At 44.5% G+C, this 20,079-nt stretch overlaps 1 protein-coding gene across 2 annotated transcripts in view; it reads right to left on the reverse strand.

The window, feature by feature from the left end:
- LOC117524031 (SH3 and PX domain-containing protein 2A-like) overlaps positions 1 to 20,079 on the reverse strand; it is a 142,217-nt gene that overhangs the window by 106,229 nt on the left and 15,909 nt on the right. The window lies entirely within an intron of this gene.

The raw sequence follows: 20,079 nt of genomic DNA on the forward strand, positions 1-20,079 counted from the left end.
CCCAATGAGGCCTCTCATTCATCAATTTTTACAGATATCAGGCAGGCCTTTGAACCAAAGATCCTCTGGTCTCAAGCCCACCGGTTAACCACTACACCATCACCTCCCCCCATACAACCGCCCTGCAGTAATGCCAGCACTGATGATCTTTCATTTTCCAGTCACACCACCTGCATGTTTTCTTGGATAAGACACATTATCTACATGATCTCAGGACACCCAGCTGCAAATGGATACCAACCTTGGATGAGGGACATGTTGGACTGTGTCCCATCAAGGGGGAGTTGCAGATGGTCACGTGCTTCATGCTACAGAATCCGGGGATAAGGACCAGCTCTATTGGACCTCAAGGTCTTGATCAGACTTACATCATTAAAGCATTGTAATGAATTTTCACTACCACCAACTATCAGTGTCTTATAGTCACTGGTGGGCATAACCAAAAAGTTAGCTTTGATTACCGTTAATCTGCTAACTGAAAAGTTATCTTTTATAAAGCTAAACCGATAAACCTCTAAAAAAAAAAGTAGCAGAGGTTACAGATAAAAGATCGGCTTTCTCTCAGCAAAAGAGCCCTGGTGACCAGAGAGAAAGAAAAGGAAGAAGAAGAAAAACAAAAAGAGATAATTTATTTTTAACACCATACAGACCTACAGGCATACAGTTTTGACTTATGGTTAAAATTTTAAACAAACTAAATCTGGACATGTTATTGAAGTTAATGTCACATCTGTCGTTTTGCAAAGTGAAAATATCAGCTATATGTTTCAGTTTTAAAGTAATGCACTAATTTAGAAGGTTTTAGCATTTAGACACACATGCTGCAGTGCATTATGGGAAGATTAGTTTCCTGACATCAGTGGTTGGCTGGTTGGTATAAGACACAACAAGTTACTGAAACGTTATGTGTGGTGGGTTTTACAAATAAATCTGTATGTGTAAATATGTAATTTTTTATCTGTAAAAAAAGGCAATTTCAAAAGTGAAAATTCTGTTTGTAATTAAGCACTTTTAGCGAATGTGTGGCTGCTTGCACTGCCATGAACACTGCCATCTACTGGATCTACACTGCCATCTATTGAATTTAATATGACATAGTAATACGACGGCAGGTCTGTATCAATCAATCAATCAATTTTATTTATATAGCGCCAAATCACAACAAACAGTTGCCCCAAGGCGCTTTATATTGTAAGGCAAGGCCACACAATAATTACGTAAAAACCCCAACGGTCAAAACGACCCCCTGTGAGCAAGCACTTGGCGACAGTGGGAAGGAAAAACTCCCTTTTAACAGGAAGAAACCTCCAGCAGAACCAGGCTCAGGGAGGGGCAGTCTTCTGCTGGGACTGGTTGGGGCTGAGGGAGAGAACCAGGAAAAAGACATGCTGTGGAGGGGAGCAGAGATCAATCACTAATGATTAAATGCAGAGTGGTGCATACAGAGCAAAAAGAGAAAGAAACACTCAGTGCATCATGGGAACCCCCCAGCAGTCTAAGTCTATAGCAGCATAACTAAGGGATGGTTCAGGGTCACCTGATCCAGCCCTAACTATAAGCTTTAGCAAAAAGGAAAGTTTTAAGCCTAATCTTAAAAGTAGAGAGGGTGTCTGTCTCCCTGATCCGAATTGGGAGCTGGTTCCACAGGAGAGGAGCCTGAAAGCTGAAGGCTCTGCCTCCCATTCTACTCTTACAAACCCTAGGAACTACAGGTAACTAGTATACAAGTCTGTATGGGGTTAAAAATAATTATCTTTTTTTGTCTTCATTTCTCTCCAGTAGTCAGCTTTTCTCTGCCTGCAGAGGATTGAGCGCTGCCATTCATGGCTGTCCGTCTGCTACAAAACATAACAGGTAGGCACTAAAATCTTTTATTTTAGACTTAACTGTTATGGGCCTTTCACACTGAACACGTCAGGCCGATGTGTCAAAGCTTTCCAAAGCGTCGTAATGCCAGGCCGATGCGTTTCCAACGCATCGTGACGTCAGTTGCTTAACTTCGGAAGTGTCAAGGGGGGGTGGAAATTGCTATGTCACACTCTGGCTGTTTCCACAACCTGAAAAAAGTTGAGCGATTGCCATCTTGAAATTGCATTGCCTGAACCACAAAAAAGCTTTAAAAAAACAGCAGTAGAATGATTTTCCCATCACCCTGCTGGGAAAAGCTTTTTTTTTACAGTTACTTTTCGGAGTGACGCCGACTGAGGGAGGACTGACAGCAGGCCGACCCGCAACGAGAAGCCAGATTTGGGGCATCATTCCTGGGCAGAGCGAGGCAGGCAGCCGGGGGAATGGAGCAGACCCACTCAGTCTGAAATCTCCCACTTTTTGGATATATGTGAAGTCCTAGTTTGACCAGTGGAGTTTAGTTCTGCAGCTTTATCGAGATGAGAATAATATAAAAGTAAAACGTGACGTTTACTGCACTACTGTGAAGGTTTATTGATCGGCTAACGTTAGCTTACCCTTTTAGCACAGTTGATCTGAGTGAACACTTTAATTTGTAAATGGTTCAGTCTTTTCTATTTTTACCAAATAAAGCTACAACTTTTTTCAGACACCACAAAAGCTCAACTTTAAATAACTTTTTTGGGGGGGCGTTTTTTTTTTCCCCTATTGTTTTTTTCCATTTTTTTTTCTTTTTTATATATAAACTGTTTAGTGTTTCTTTATAGTTTAAGAAATATTTTTTATTTGTCCTAATCAGGAACATTTGCTGTGGAGACAACCTAAATACAGATGCACTTCAAAAACTTCCATTGATGAGCTGAATACCATGAAGTCCAGTCGAAAGAAAACATCTCTGCTCATCAAAATAGGACAAACGTGTCTTCAGGAACACCACCAGAGGTCAAAGCTGCAGAAGAGACCTTCATCTGGTCCCAAGAATCCAGCAGAACATCACCTGCTTCTAAATAAATGGCTCTTTAAACAGCAACTATTTTATTATTTTTTAAAAAGCTGTTTCATTTTATATTTTAACAATAAATGAACAGATCATTAAAAATGTCAGAGAAATCAAAGTCAAAAGACATTTGCACAGGTGGAAGCTCTCCACTTATTGTGCTCAAATTCATATTTTAGAAATGACTGTCCTGATAACAACATTAAAGGCAATTACATATTTTGATGTAATTACAAGTTGAAATGACTATATAAAAAAATCATCATCATGAGGTTTATGTCACAGAAATCCTACTTTACAATCACACTGCAGTCATCCATCCATCCATCCATCCATTTTCTTCCGCTTTATCCGGAGTCGGGTCGTGGGGGCAGCAGCTCAAGCAAAGCCGCCCAGACCTCCCGATCCACACACACCTCCCCCAGCTCCTCCGGGGGAACCCCAAGGCGTTCCCAAGCCAGCCGAGAGATGTAATCCTTCCAGCGTGTCCTGGGTCTTCCCCGGGGCCTCCTCCCAATGGGACATGCCCGGAACACCTCTCCAGCAAGGCGTCCAGGGGGCATCCGGAAAAGATGCCCGAGCCACCTCAACTGACTCCTTGCGACGTGGAGGAGCAGCGGCTCGACTCCGAGCTCCTCCCGAGTGACCGAGCTCCTCACCCTATCTCTAAGGGAGCGCCCAACCACCCTGCGGAGGAAACTCTTCTCGGCCGCTTGTACCCGCGATCTCGTTCTTTCGGTCATGAGCCAAATCTCATGACCATAGGTGAGGATCGGAACGTCAATCGATCGGTAAATTGAGAGCTTTGCCCCCCTACTCAGCTCTCTCTTCACCACGACGGTCCGATACAGCGACCGCATCACTGCAGACGCTGTGGTTCAGGCAGTGACTGCAGGCATTGTTAAATTATTTCCTTTTGCATTTATAATAAACATTTGTATTTATTTACAGTGTCTGTTTTTCTGGTTGAAATGAGATATAAATAATCTACCAGACTTAAAAACTTCCATGTTATTTCATTTGTCTAAAAATAAATGTCCAAGGTTCCTTATGTTAAACAAGAAATTATCTATTCTGAAATAACAGGTGGTTTTAATTTACTGATGAAAGGTTTCTAAAGAACCATTTATTGATTTATTTAGCTATTTTAATTACAAGTGTTCTAAACTTTTTTAACAGTAATCAGAAATTTTGAGGTAACAAACAACAAAAAACATGTCCAAGGATTTTTCTTCAGAAAACTGCTCTATAAATCAGCAGTCCTGTGACACATTTCTGTTTTGTAGAGATCAGTGGTTTCTGCACCGATCTGTTTTGTAGAGATCAGCGGTTTCTCTGCCAATCTGTTTTGTAGAGATCAGCGGTTTCTGCACCGATCTGTTTTGTAGAGATCAGCTGTTTCTGCGCCAATCTGTTTTGTACAGATCAGCGGTTTCTGCGCCGATCTGTTTTGTAGAGATCAGCGGTTTCTGCGCCGATCTGTTTTGTAGAGATTAGCGGTTTCTGCACCAATCTGTTTTGTACAGATCAGCGGTTTCTGCACCGATCTGTTTTGTAGAGATCAGCGGTTTCTGCACCGATCTGTTTTGTATAGATCAGTGGTTTCTGCCACTAGTCTTCCGTGTTTTGGCCCGACGCATTGTTCCTATTGGATAGCATGAAGCTACGTCACAGCTCAGAGTGTCGAAAGTTGGATTGGGTTGAACTTTGACCGTGTCAGCCTGCCAACAAGCGGCAATGCACGCTCCCGTCAGAAGCGTCGCTTTAGCTCGGCTTTTGATGCAACGCTTCTAAAAAGCAACGCGTCTCATTAAAATAATGCTTTTTAGACCGATCTTCTCATGCTTCCGATGCGTTCAGTGTGAAAGGCCCATTAAGCTTTATTTACTATGCCTGCAAAAATAGTCTAAAAGTTATTGGAACTAAATTTATCGGAAGCTAATTGGTCGGGTGATGGTTTTCAAAGTTATCTGAAATGCTAATCCGCTAACAAAAATGTTAGCTTCGATAATTAGTGGTTAGCGGAACTGTGCCCACCACTGCTTATAGTAAACACTGGGGCTGGTCCCCTATTTCCCTCTTTTACTGTCTCTCTCAGCCTCTGTGCTACTATTGATATTTATGTGCTGTTTATTTAATGGAAGACACTCTTAATGTTCTATTGACTTTGAATTTTAATCTGTGATCTATAACAATTTTAATTTTTAGTCACAATGTGCTATGCTATTAAATTTGACTAATGGCGTCTGAATGGTAATCGAATGCTTGAATGTGTGAGGACCCTGCTATAAAGAGACTCAGTGTGCTGTATTTAATACTGTTTACTGTCCTGAATAAAGATATTTATTTAGTATGTATTACTACATATATCTGTATTCACCATCAGAAGCATTGACATAAACAGATGGTGTGTCTCCAAGCTGGTTTTACTTTTTCAAAGTTAACGTACTGAGTTTTCAGCCAAGCCACACAGATAAAAACAAAGGCTTGTAGACTTTCCAGGAACAGATATTCTCCTTGTTGCATGACTGCAACACAGGCTGTAATTACTGAACCTCTGAAAAGCTATTGTGTCAAGTAAAAACAAAGCAGGCCACTTTGATCTCTGGGGCACCAGACAAGGTTACATCACCCATATTCATTTGAAAAAAATAAAAATAAAAAAATAAACCCTCAACAACAAATTCCATATAAGATTAAGAAATCATCAGAGCAGATAATCTAGACTTTGATGTGAACTCTGTTGAAGCAATAGCACAACTGCATTGTACATTATAGATCCTTTGAGAAAACGAGGTAGAAAATGTATAGCATATGTTGTAATTTATGATGACAGCATACACCACTTCCTTCTTTGTAAGTGTTTCAGCATGTGTACTATCATGTGTACTACCAAGATATGTTGTGTATGATAGATGAACATATTTTCTTGATTGCTTAAGACACTCTCAATACTAATGTTTTAAACAGGTATCAGCCTGTATTAGTATCACAGTCAAGAGTTTGGCGTTTCCTCGTGAACCATGGCAGATCTGTAAACGTGCCTGAGAGCATCCTATAGTAACCGCGGGATTGGATCTGTGTTCATTCTGCCTTGCCTTGTTCCAGATGTGCTTTGTTTAACAACAAACTCGGCAAGCATCAAATTAAAGCACACTCAGTTGGGAAAATCAGAGCTAGAGAATAGTCTCGGTCGAGACCGACCGAGCCAAGAAGAACCAGATAGACAAACAGAATCAGGCCTGCTTAGAGGGTAAAGTTGGACCAGCTCTGTCTGGGCTTGGAGCAGTTGTTTGTGGGATTTCTCCAGTGAGAAGTGGTTTGGTCTCTTTTTTTGTGGTTCTTTCTTCACTGTAGTCATCAACCGCCTTTGCTAAAACTCAAAATTTCTCTCAGACCTTGGAAACCCCCCACCCACCTCTCCTCTGAAACAGACAGCAGATGAGGTTGGGGAATAATGTATGTTTCATTAAACTGCCACCAGCGGTAAGGCCACAAGGAGAACATACAAATGTTCTCTGTTTGTCCGTTCACCCGTCACAGTTTCTTGTTCATATGATAACTTGATCAAGATTTATCCAAATTTCTGCAAATTTGAACTGGATATCCCAAATCAGTGTATCTAATTTGAGCATGATCGGGTTTCACCAAGATCCCCCACCACCACCACCACACACACACACACACACACACACACACACACACACACACACACACACACACACACACACACACACACACACACACACACACACACACTTCAGTGAGGATAATATTGTTTCTTGTCATTTTTCCTGAATCCATATCCTAACCAATCAGGCACAAGATGAAAAACACAACATTTGAGATAGACAGATAAATAAATCAACTTGATTTAAAAATCCATTTTAAAGTAAGAGATACAACAATATCGATACACAGACCTCTGAATCAGTCTCAATGTACTGCGGACTGCTCGATGGTTTTGCTTCTATTTCCATGTCTTAAAAGTACAATTCTCTTGCAAGAGTGGTCACAGAAATGTTAACGTTGCCTGTGAGATAAAAACAAAATCAACATCAACATTCCTATAGCATGCTAACAGAGTTACTTTAGATAGATACCATTACACATTACATCATAGCTTCTGTTTCTATAATAAAATGCCAGATTTATAGCTTAGCCCACTAACTATAATTTAATTTTACTTCTAGTCTACATACTATATTACCTATACTACAATCTTCTCCTGTATTAATATTTAGAATTTAATACCTACTCCTGTATATTATATAGTACCATACTTATTGTATATGTTGTTTATTACCCTTAATATTTAAATATAAGTTATATATGATGTTTTATCTTTCTTATGTCTTATTATTTATTATTATATATACCTTTTTCTTGAGCCGCTTGGGTGGGTAGGGAGAGTTCCCATGGGATAAAAAAGTTTTTCAACCTACCATCCCTGGTTCTCAAGACCAGGCACCTAAGTGGCTCTACTCTACTCTTTTCTACTCTTCTATTTTACTCTTCCTTTTTAGATGTTTAAATAAAGCTTAGTATACTAGCATAGTTCCACCTTAGAATTTGAATATAATATATAAGATATACCTTACTGAATTTTCATGTCAAACAGCCCTAAGTAGTACCCAATTGAATTTTGCGGTTCACAATTTAATAATGTAATACCAGTTCAGAACAGGAAGGTTATGTTATGCTGTGCTATTTATGCCGTGCTAACAACAGCTGTTTTTTTTTTCTGGGCTTCTACGCTGTGCTTTCTGTTACTGTATATGGTGCTGCCCACACTGGCAAACAAAATGCAAGCATGCCAATGTGCTGCAACACAGTAGCAAAACCCTGGAAAAGGTGTCTGGTTTTCCATGAAATATGTATTGGCTCTTTCAAATTTATCATGGAAAATTAATGGCTACATTAAAGAAATAATTGTATTGGATTACAACATACCATGCCAAATCAAAAACAAATCAATACATTCCATTAAAAAAGGTATTATCCCTGAATTGTTTTACATCCCCTGTATCTAAATGCACACAACTAAGATAGATAGATAGATACAACAAAGACAGAAAGAGCAGAAGTGATGACAATATCAACCCCAGGGTACTGCCTGGATATGCTCAGAGCACCAGTGGACAGGTGCAAAAACTATTCCTATGGCAACACCCAAACAACTTGGAACAAAACTCAAGAGTGCAAGCATTATGTGCACTTTTCACACAGAGGCTGCTGACACTTGTCCAAGAGATACCATATTTTTACAGCACTGTTTTTTTAAACTCTGCACAGGCTAAAGCATTCAAGAGGCCCCACTGGGAATGTGAGCTGACAATGCAGCAACAGGTGCTATGATGTAATCACACTTTCACGTCAAGTTTTCTGCTGACTATCAGTATCAGTGCTGTCAACAAACACCTAAATACCTCAATCATAATCATTACGACATTATGAAGGGGAATTATGGCGAGACTGAAAAGACAGACAGCGTCTGTGACAATCATCGGCCATGTTTAAACTTAATTACACTCATGGGAAGGAGAAGGAAGAAACACTAAAAGAAAAAAGAGAGAGGATGTAATGTGCAACAGACAGAGAAATGGTTCTAAGAAGAATCTTGGACATGAGGAGTTTGGAGGAATGTGAGTCAGGAAATAACCGAGTTACAGTACATCTCTGGATTATGTTGACATTACATAACAGTTGTTTACTGCAGAAAGACTGTGGTGCAACAGCTCTCCTGTTCCATAATGTCTCATGCATGGTGAAAAAGGGACATTATATACACTACCAGTCAAAGGTTGGGACGTGCATCCAAATCTTTGACTGGTAGTGTATATAATCATTTTTAACAGATTATTTTTAAAGAACCTATGGGATTATTTCAGTTTACTGGTTATTTATGACTTATGACAGTGATATTATAGTCTAGAAGTAGCTTTACCAAAATTCATTATGTAATTATTGCTAAGAACTTAAAGGATTCAGACATCTCCGAAATAAAGTTGATAATGTTTGACAAAAATGGCTGATTACAATTATTGTCAATTTCACTGACTGACTATTACCATGTGTGCAATTTGGTGGGGGACAGGGGGACATGTCCCCTCCCCCCACCTTTTCAACCGGGGGGACAGAATATGGTATGTCCCCCCCCCCACACCACCTTCTGACATATATGTGTGTACTTGAAACATGCTATGCCAGTCTTATGTGCAAACCATGTCAGTCTTATGTGCAAAACCATGTCAGAATAGTATCTTTGTTTCTGCTGTCACATTTACATGTCATGTGACTTGTTTGTCACATTCGGAATTTTCTGGGACTGCATTTGCCCAGATTTGAAACCAAAAATAGTTGCCTCTAGGGACTAGTGTCTACACATAAGTATCAATGGACCATATGCTAATTTACTAAATTCTGAAAGTTAGAAAAGGAAATCAGAAAAGCTATCTGGGACCTCAGAAAGCCCATCTGCAATTATTGCTTGATCTCCAAAATCAGTCTATGCAAGCGAAATTATGTTCAGTGTTTCATTAGTGCCACTTCGAAAATTAAATTCATGATAAGTAATTTATCCTAAACTTATGATCTGTTGTTTTTTCAAACTTATGCAAAAACAAATTGTTGTGTGGGCCGCCCGAAGAGGAGGTACTGCTGGCCCAGCACCAGAGGGCGCCCTGCCTGAAGGCGGGCTTCAGGCACCAGAGGGCGCAGTCGCCGCCAGGAGCACCAGGAACTTTGACAGCTGTCACTCATCTACTCATCATGCCTCACCCATAAAAGCCTGGAGAAGACACCACACCTCTGCCGAGAAATCGTCTAAACCGTTCAGGTAGACACTCAGCCATATTATTCAGCAAAGTAAGTTGTGACATCTTTCACATCTGTGCTGGTAGCGATTGCATCTTCTGAGTTTGCAGCTTCTCCACTGACAGCCAAGTTGGAGGGAGTGGTAAGAGTTGGCGTTCTCCACTCTTCACTCTTACACTTGTGTAGTGGAGTCTGCACGGATAACCGGAGGAAGTACAGTACCTGATCTGACAGCTGGAGACAGTGGCCACCTGGGGACTCAGGACTTGGTGGCTCAGGGGTGTTCCAGATCCGTTGGCGGTGGAAATCGTGTGGGTCCCGACTCTTCTCTGGACGGGCGTCTCCTATCCTCGAGCCTGCCCACATGACACCAACTTTATAACTGACCGTAGTATTGCATTGTATCTGTATCCGTTGTGCACATTTCACAACATTAAAATTGTTACTTCGTATTTCCATTGCCCATTCATTTACGCCCCCTGTTGTGGGTCCGTGTCATCACACTTTTCACAACAGGATTTCTCGGCCAACGTCATGGATCCCGAGGGGCGTCTACCATCAGGTGAACCACCAATGGAAACACAAGGTGCACAGGGGCCAGCAGGAGGCGTATTAGGTGAGCTACAGCACATCTTAACCGCCTTCACTGCTCGGTTGGATTTGGTAACCAAGCAGAACGTTATCCTCAATCGGAGGATGGAGGCTCTCACCGCTCAGGTGGAAGCACACGCGCAGGGTGCTGCTGCGGCACCTCCTCCTGCTGCCCGAGTGCCAGATACAGATATTCCAGTGGTTGTTCAATGAACCCCCAACCCCGTCCCCTGAAGCATACATAAACCCCCCGGAGCCGTATGGGGGTTGTGTAGAGATGTGCGCAGACTTTTTAATGCAGTGTTCGCTCGTCTTTTCACAGCGTCCTGTTATGTACGCATCTGATGCTAGCAGGGTGGCTTATGTGATAAACCTGCTTCGAGGAGAGGCACGCGCTCTGGGAGCAGAATTCATGGCTCCTAACAACATATACTGGGTTTGTGTGGGAATTCAAACAGGTGTTTGATCACACCAATAGAGGCGAGACCGCTTCGAATGTGCTGCTGTCGATGAGACAGGGGCATCGGAGTGCAGTCGATTATGCAGTCAACTTCCGCATCGTGGCTGCGAGGTCGGGCTGGAATAATGTTGCACTCCGCGCCGCCTTCGTAAATGGACTGTCTCCGGTCCTGAAGCAGCATCTTCTGGTGAAGGATGAACCGCGGGATTTCAATGGGCTTGTTGATCTGGTTATATGGTTAGACAACCGCTTAGAGGAACATCGTCGGGAGCGAGGCGAAGGGCGTGGCCGGGCACGAGTCGTCCCTCTCTCTTCCGGGTCTGAAAGGGTGCCGCCGTCCCCCCGCTCCACTGCTAGAGACTTCCGTGTGGCAACAGCTCCCCCTGCTGACGAAGCTATGGACACGAGCAGGGCTAAAGTAAAATCAGAAAACAGACAACAGAGGCTGGCCCGCGGGGAGTGTTTTTTCTGTGGCTTGAGTGAGCACATACAGAAGAATTGCCCCAAGCGGTTAAACTACAACACCCGCCCTTAGAGACTGGGCTAAGGGTGGGCCATAACAATCACGAGGAGGGATCCCGAAAATCCGCACGCATCCCAGTGATGATCCTGAGTGGGGATCTCACCCTTCACGCCCCAGCACTGGTGGGCACTGGGTCAGAGGGGAATCTACTGGATAGCAGATGGGCAAGAGAGGTAGGACTCCCTCTAGTGGCCTTACCATCACCTTTGTCGGTTCGGGCACTAGATGGCCCCATTAATCACACACCAGACACAGCCATTGACATTGGTCATGTCTGGGAATCACAGAGAGAAGATTGTGTTTTTTGTAACACCATCTACCTCCCGGGTGATTTTGGGTTATCCCTGGATGTTAAAGCACAATCCCCGGATTGATTGGCCGTCTGGGGTTGTAACGCAGTGGAGCAAAACATGCCACCGGGAATGTTTTGGATCCTCGGTTCCACCCAGTGTAACAGCCAAGGAGGAGGTTCAAGTCCCCTCCCAATCTCGCGGCGGTGCCAGCTGAGTACCATGATCTTGCTGACGTCTTCAGCAAGGATCTGGCACTCACTTTGCCCCCGCACCGTCCGTACAATTGTGCCATAGATTTGGTACCGGGCGCTGAGTATCCGTCCAGCAGGTTGTACAACCTCTCACGTCTGGAACGCGAATCAATGGAGACCTACATCCGGGACTCTTTAGCTGCCGGGTTGATCCGGAATTCCACATCCCGGATGGGTGCTGGTTTCTTTTTTGTGGGCAAGAAGGACGGCAGACTCCGTCCATGCATTGATTATAGAGGGCTGAACGAGATCACGGTTCGCAACCGATACCCGTTACCTCTGCTGGATTCAGTGTTCACGCCCCTGCATGGAGCCCAAATCTTCACAAAGTTGGATCTTAGAAATGCGTATCACCTGGTTTGGATCCGGAAGGGAGACGAGTGGAAGACGGCATTTAACACCCCCTTAGGTCATTTTGAGTACCTGGTCATGCCGTTCGGTCTCACCAAAGCGCCCGCGACGTTCCAAGCTTTGGTTAATGACGTCTTGCGGGACTTCCTGTATCAGTTCGTCTTCGTATATCTTGACGATATTCTCATCTTCTCCCCGGATCCTGAGACCCATGTTAAGCATGTACGTCAGGTCCTGCAGCGGTTGTTGGAGAACCGGCTGTTTGTGAAGGGCGAGAAGTGTGAATTCCACCGCACTTCTTTGTCTTTCCTGGGGTTCATTATCTCCTCCAACTCCGTCGCCCCTGATCCGGCCAAAGTTGCGGCGGTGAGATATTGGCCCCAACCAACAAGCCGTAGGAAACTGCAACAGTTCCTCGGTTTTGCACATTTCTATCGGAGGTTCATTAAGGGCTACAGTCAGGTTGTTAGCCCCCTGACAGCCCTGACCTCCACTAAAGTCCCCTTCACCTGGTCGGATCGGTGCGAAGCCGCATTTAAGGAGTTGAAACGTCGGTTCTCGACTGCACCAGTTCTGGTGCAGCCTGACCCTGATCGCCAGTTTATTGTCGAAGTGGATGCCTCTGACTCAGGGATAGGAGCCGTGCTGTCCCAGAGTGGGGAGTCCGATAAGGTTCTCCATCCTTGTGCCTACTATTTCCGCAGGTTGACCCCGGCTGAAAGGAACTATGACGTCGGCAATCAGGAACTTCTGGCGGTGAAAGAGGCTCTTGAGGAGTGGAAAACACCTTCTGGAGGGAGCCACGGTTCCCTTCACGGTTTTCACGGACCATCGGAACCTGGAATACATCTGGACTGCTAAGCGTCTGAACCCCAGGCAAGCCCATTGGTCACTGTTCTTCGGTCGGTTTGACTTCCAGATCACGTATCGCCCCGGGACCAAGAACCAACGGTCCGATGCACTGTCCCGGGTGCATGAAGAGGAGGTCAGGCCAGAGCTGTCGGATCCACCGGACACAATCATCCCCGAGTCGCAACCCTCACCTGGGACGTGGAAAAGACCGTCCGGGAGGCCCTGACTCGACACCCGGACCACGGAGATGGACCTGAAAACCGGCTGTACGTCCCACCAGAGGCCAGGGCTGCGGTCTTGGACTTCTGTCACGGTTCTAAGCTGTCCTGCCACCCGGGGGTGCGAAGAACCGTGGCAGTGGTCCGGCAGCGCTTCTGGTGGGTGTCGATGGAAACCGACATCCGGGAGTACGTCCAGGCCTGCACCACCTGTGTCAGGGGCAAGGCAGTACATAAGAAGGCCCAAGGACTCCTCCAGCCGCTGCCGGTGCCTCGTCACCCCCGGTCCCACATAGGCCTGGACTTTGTCACAGGTCTCCCTGCGTCCCAGGGAATGACTACCATCCTGACGATAGTGGACCGGTTCTCCAAGGCGGCCCACTTCGTGGCCCTCCCGAAGCTCCCGACAGCCCAGGAGACTGCAGACCTCCTGGTCCACCACGTCGTGCATCTGCATGGTATCCCCACGAACATAGTCTTGGATCATGGTCCCCAGTTCTCCTTGCAAGTCTGGAGGAGTTTCTGTAGGGAACTGGGGGCCACTGTGAGTCTCTCGTCCGGGTACCACCCTCAGACTAATGGACAGGCAGAGCGGGCGGACCAAGATCTAGAGCAGGCCCTGCGGTGTGTCACCTCCGCACACCCGACGGCCTGGAGTCAACATCTGGCCTGGATCGAATATGCCCACAACAGTGAGGTTTCCTCAGCGACCAGCCTCTCCCCCTTTGAGGCGTATTTGGGGTACCAGCCCCCATTGTTCCCAGCCATAGGGGGAGAGGTCGAGGTCCCCTCAGTCCAGGCCCACCTCAGAAGGTGCCGTCGGGTGTGGCGCACTGTCCACTCTGCCCTTCTGGAAAGCCCAGACGAGGGTTAAGGACCATGCAGACCGCCGGCGTACCCCGGCCCCTGCATACCAGCCCGGGCAGGAGGTTTGGCTGTCAACTAAGGATATCCCTCTGCAGGTGGACTCCCAAAAACTGAAGGACAGATATATCGGACCTTTTATGATCACCAAAGTCCTCAGTCCAGCCGCAGTGAAGCTGAGGCTGCCAGCTTCACTGCGGATACATCCAGTTTTTCACGTGTCCCGGATTAAACCATGTCACTCCTCCAATCTCTGCACTCCCGGACCAGCGCCGCCTCCTGCCCGGATCATTGATGGAGAGCCTGCGTGGACCGTCCGCAGGCTTCTGGACGTTCGTCGACGGGGCCGGGGATTCCAATATCTGGTGGACTGGGAGGGGTACGGACCCGAGGAACGCTCCTGGGTGAAGCGGAGCTTCATCCTGGACCCGGCCCTCCTGGCCGATTTCTACCAACGACATCCCGACAAGCCTGGACGGGCGCCAGGAGGCGCCCGTTGAGGGGGGGGGTCCTGTTGTGTGGGCCGCCCGAAGAGGAGGTACTGCTGGCCCAACGCCAGAGGGCGCCCTGCCTGAAGGCAGGCTTCAGGCACCAGAGGGCGCAGTAGCCGCCAGGAGCACCAGGAACTTTGACAGCTGTCACTCATCTACTCATCATGCCTCACCCATAAATGCCTGGAGAAGACACCACACCTCTGCCGAGAAATTGTCTAAACCGTTCAGGTAGACACTCAGCCATATTATTCAGCAAAGTAAGTTGTGACCTCTTTCACATCTGTGCTGGTAGCGATTGCATCTTCTGAGTTTGCAGCTTCTCCACTGACAGCCAAGTTGGAGGGAGTGGTAAGAGTTGGCGTTCTCCACTCTTCACTCTTACACTTGTGTAGTGGAGTCTGCACTGATAACCGGAGGAAGTACAGTACCTGATCTGACAGCTGGAGACGGTGGCCACCTGGGGACTCAGGACTTGGCGGCTCCGGGGTGTTCCAGATCCGTTGGCGGTGGAAATCGTGTGGGTCCCGACTCTTCTCTGGACGGGCGTCTCCTATCCTCGAGCCTGCCCACACGACACCAACTTTATAATTGACCGTAGTATTGCATTGTATCTGTATCCGTTGTGCACATTTCACAACATTAAAATTGTTACTTCGTATTTCCATTGACCATTCATTTACGCCCCCTGTTGTGGGTCCGTGTCACAACACAAATCTTGAGAAAAAAAAATACACTATGTGATAGTTAATAATTATTAAGAGCCTGTTCTGTCATATTTATGAATACATTTTACCACATTGCAGGTGTTTTTTTTAATGAAAACTCAACCTATCATTCTTTTTGAGTTCTACACATGTGGTGATACCTTATTTACACCAGGATGTTAATAAAATCAATGCTGGCTATTCTCAGAATAAAGTACTTATATCCACAGTTTCAAATTGCATAAGTCAAATGGTGTCCACTTTATGGTCTTCTCAAAACATTAAAATTACTGTTCTGGATGCTCAGAATGCATCTGAGCTTATCGAGAAACCGTTGGCTTCTAGTTCTAAATTGCGCCCTTGACTATTACCCCAAAGGGGCATCTGAGGTGGATTGAAAGCAATATCTCCAATGTAACCTCCAATGTGCGCTATACAGGTTTGAGGATGAGTGTGAAGCACCTGGAATGAGGCTCAGCACTTCCAAAGACAAGACCATGGTCCTCTGTCAGGAAAGGATTCCTCTACTGGTGGTTGGCTCTCACTGCGGTATTGTATCACTTCCTGTTCCGGAGCACAGCTGTGTTTTTCTGTATCTGTTAGCTGTTTAATCTGCACAGTTAGATTGATCTAGTTATCTAGATTACGATTTGTTTCCCAGTGTAATCTTTACGTGCCTTAACTAAAGCACTCCTTCTGCTGAATCACCTCTAAATTATTTACACATTATTCACTTTGCGTGTTTTTAGGAATCCGCTAGCTTAGCATAGCTACTAGCTCTTAGCCGATTTAGCATGGCGGCTTCTCCTGTCTCTCCCGCACTTTTCTGCTCTGGGTGTGAAATGTTTAGTTATTCCTCGGCCTCCTTTAGCAGTAACGGTACTTGTAATAAGTGTAGCTTATTCGTAGCTTTGGAGGCCAGGCTGGGCGAATTGGAGACTCGGCTCCGCACCGTGGAAAATTCTACAGCTAGCCAGGCCCCTGTAGTCGGTGCGGACCAAGGTAGCTTAGACGCCGTTAGTTACCCCCTGGCAGATCCTGAGCAGCCGGGAAAGCAGGCCGACTGGGTGACTGTGAGGAGGAAGCGTAGTTCTAAACAGAAGCCCCGTGTACACCGCCAACCCGTTCACATCTCTAACCGTTTTTCCCCACTCGGCGACACACCCGCCGAGGATCAAACTCTGGTTATTGGCGACTCTGTTTTGCGAAATGTGAAGTTAGCGACACCAGCAACCATAGTCAATTGTCTTCCGGGGGCCAGAGCAGGCGACATTGAAGGAAATTTGAAACTGCTGGCTAAGGCTAAGCGTAAATTTGGTAAGATTGTAATTCACGTCGGCAGTAATGACACCCGGTTACGCCAATCGGAGGTCACTAAAATTAACATTAAATCGGTGTGTAACTTTGCAAAAACAATGTCGGACTCTGTAGTTTTCTCTGGGCCCCTCCCCAATCAGACCGGGAGTGACATGTTTAGCCGCATGTTCTCCTTGAATTGCTGGCTGTCTGAGTGGTGTCCAAAAAATGAGGTGGGCTTCATAGATAATTGGCAAAGCTTCTGGGGAAAACCTGGTCTTGTCAGGAGAGACGGCATCCATCCCACTTTGGATGGAGCAGCTCTCATTTCTAGAAATCTGGCCAATTTTCTTAAATCCTCCAAACCGTGACTATCCAGGGTTGGGACCAGGAAGCAGAGTTGTAGTCTTACACACCTCTCTGCAGCTTCTCTCCCCCTGCCATCCCCTCATTACCCCATCCCCGTAGAGACGGTGCCTGCTCCCAGACTACCAATAACCAGCAAAAATCTATTTAAGCATAAAAATTCAAAAAGAAAAAATAATATAGCACCTTCAACTGCACCACAGACTAAAACAGTTAAATGTGGTCTATTAAACATTAGGTCTCTCTCTTCTAAGTCCCTGTTGGTTAATGATATAATAATTGATCAACATATTGATTTATTCTGCCTTACAGAAACCTGGTTACAGCAGGATGAATATGTTAGTTTAAATGAGTCAACACCCCCGAGTCACACTAACTGTCAGAATGCTCGTAGCACGGGCCGGGGCGGAGGATTAGCAGCAATCTTCCATTCCAGCTTATTAATTAATCAAAAACCCAGACAGAGCTTTAATTCATTTGAAAGCTTGACTCTTAGTCTTGTCCATCCAAATTGGAAGTCCCAAAAACCAGTTTTATTTGTTATTGTCTATCGTCCACCTGGTCGTTACTGTGAGTTTCTCTGTGAATTTTCAGACCTTTTGTCTGACTTAGTGCTTAGCTCAGATAAGATAATTATAGTGGGCGATTTTAACATCCACACAGATGCTGAGAATGACAGCCTCAACACTGCATTTAATCTATTATTAGACTCTATTGGCTTTGCTCAAAAAGTAAATGAGTCCACCCACCACTTTAATCATATCTTAGATCTTGTTCTGACTTATGGTATGGAAATAGAAGACTTAACAGTATTCCCTGAAAACTCCCTTCTGTGTGATCATTTCTTAATAACATTTACATTTACTCTGATGGACTACCCAGCAGTGGGGAATAAGTTTCATTACACTAGAAGTCTTTCAGAAAGCGCTGTAACTAGGTTTAAGGATATGATTCCTTCTTTATGTTCTCTAATGCCATATACCAACACAGTGCAGAGTAGCTACCTAAACTCTGTAAGTGAGATAGAGTATCTCATCAATAGTTTTACATCCTCATTGAAGACAACTTTGGATGGTATAACTCACAAACTCGTAGCTTGAAGCAGATAACCCGTAAGTTGGAGAGGAAATGGCGTCTCACTAATTCAGAAGATCTTCACTTAGCCTGGAAAAAGAGTCTGTTGCTCTATAAAAAAAAACCTCCGTAAAGCTAGGACATCTTTCTACTCATCAATAATTGAAGAAAATAAGAACAACCCCAGGTTTCTTTTCAGCACTGTAGCCAGGCTGACAAAGAGTCAGAGCTCTATTGAGCTCAGTATTCCATTAACTTTAACTAGTAATGACTTCATGACTTTCTTTGCTAACAAAATTTTAACTATTAGAGAAAAAATTACTCATAACCATCCCAAAGACATATCGTTATCTTTGGCTGCTTTCAGTGATGCCGGTATTTGGTTAGACTCTTTCTCTCCGATTGTTCTGTCTGAGTTATTTTCATTAGTTACTTCATCCAAACCATCAACATGTTTATTAGACCCCATTCCTACCAGGCTGCTCAAGGAAGCCCTACCATTATTTAATGCTTCGATCTTAAATATGATCAATCTATCTTTGTTAGTTGGCTATGTACCACAGGCTTTTAAGGTGGCAGTAATTAAACCATTACTTAAAAAGCCATCACTTGACCCAGCTATCTTAGCTAATTATAGGCCAATCTCCAACCTTCCTTTTCTCTCAAAAATTCTTGAAAGGGTAGTTGTAAAACAGCTAACTGATCATCTGCAGAGGAATGGTCTATTTGAAGAGTTTCAGTCAGGTTTTAGAATTCATCATAGTACAGAAACAGCATTAGTGAAGGTTACAAATGATCTTCTTATGGCCTCGGACAGTGGACTCATCTCTGTGCTTGTTCTGTTAGACCTCAGTGCTGCTTTTGATACTGTTGACCATAAAATTTTATTACAGAGATTAGAGCATGCCATAGGTATTAAAGGCACTGCGCTGCGGTGGTTTGAATCATATTTGTCTAATAGATTACAATTTGTTCATGTAAATGGGGAATCTTCTTCACAGACTAAAGTTAATTATGGAGTTCCACAAGGTTCTGTGCTAGGACCAATTTTATTCACTTTATACATGCTTCCCTTAGGCAGTATTATTAGACGGTATTGCTTAAATTTTCATTGTTACGCAGATGATACCCAGCTTTATCTATCCATGAAGCCAGAGGACACACACCAATTAGCTAAACTGCAGGATTGTCTTACAGACATAAAGACATGGATGACCTCTAATTTCCTGCTTTTAAACTCAGATAAAACTGAAGTTATTGTACTTGGCCCCACAAATCTTAGAAACATGGTGTCTAACCAGATCCTTACTCTGGATGGCATTACCCTGACCTCTAGTAATACTGTGAGAAATCTTGGAGTCATTTTTGATCAGGATATGTCATTCAAAGCGCATATTAAACAAATATGTAGGACTGCTTTTTTGCATTTACGCAATATCTCTAAAATCATAAAGGTCTTGTCTCAGAGTGATGCTGAAAAACTAATTCATGCATTTATTTCCTCTAGGCTGGACTATTGTAATTCATTATTATCAGGTTGTCCTAAAAGTTCCCTAAAAAGCCTTCAGTTAATTCAAAATGCTGCAGCTAGAGTACTGACGGGGACTAGAAGGAGAGAGCATATCTCACCCATATTGGCCTCTCTTCATTGGCTTCCTGTTAATTCTAGAATAGAATTTAAAATTCTTCTTCTTACTTATAAGGTTTTGAATAATCAGGTCCCATCTTATCTTAGGGACCTCGTAGTACCATATCACCCCAATAGAGCGCTTCGCTCTCAGACTGCAGGCTTACTTGTAGTTCCTAGGGTTTGTAAGAGTAGAATGGGAGGCAGAGCCTTCAGCTTTCAGGCTCCTCTCCTGTGGAACCAGCTCCCAATTCAGATCAGGGAGACAGACACCCTCTCTACTTTTAAGATTAGGCTTAAAACTTTCCTTTTTGCTAAAGCTTATAGTTAAGGGCTGGATCAGGTGACCCTGAACCATCCCTTAGTTATGCTGCTATAGACTTAGACTGCTGGG

Source organism: Thalassophryne amazonica, chromosome 13 (genome assembly GCF_902500255.1).
Source record: "Thalassophryne amazonica chromosome 13, fThaAma1.1, whole genome shotgun sequence".
In the NCBI taxonomy this organism is placed as follows: Eukaryota; Metazoa; Chordata; class Actinopteri; order Batrachoidiformes; family Batrachoididae; genus Thalassophryne; species Thalassophryne amazonica.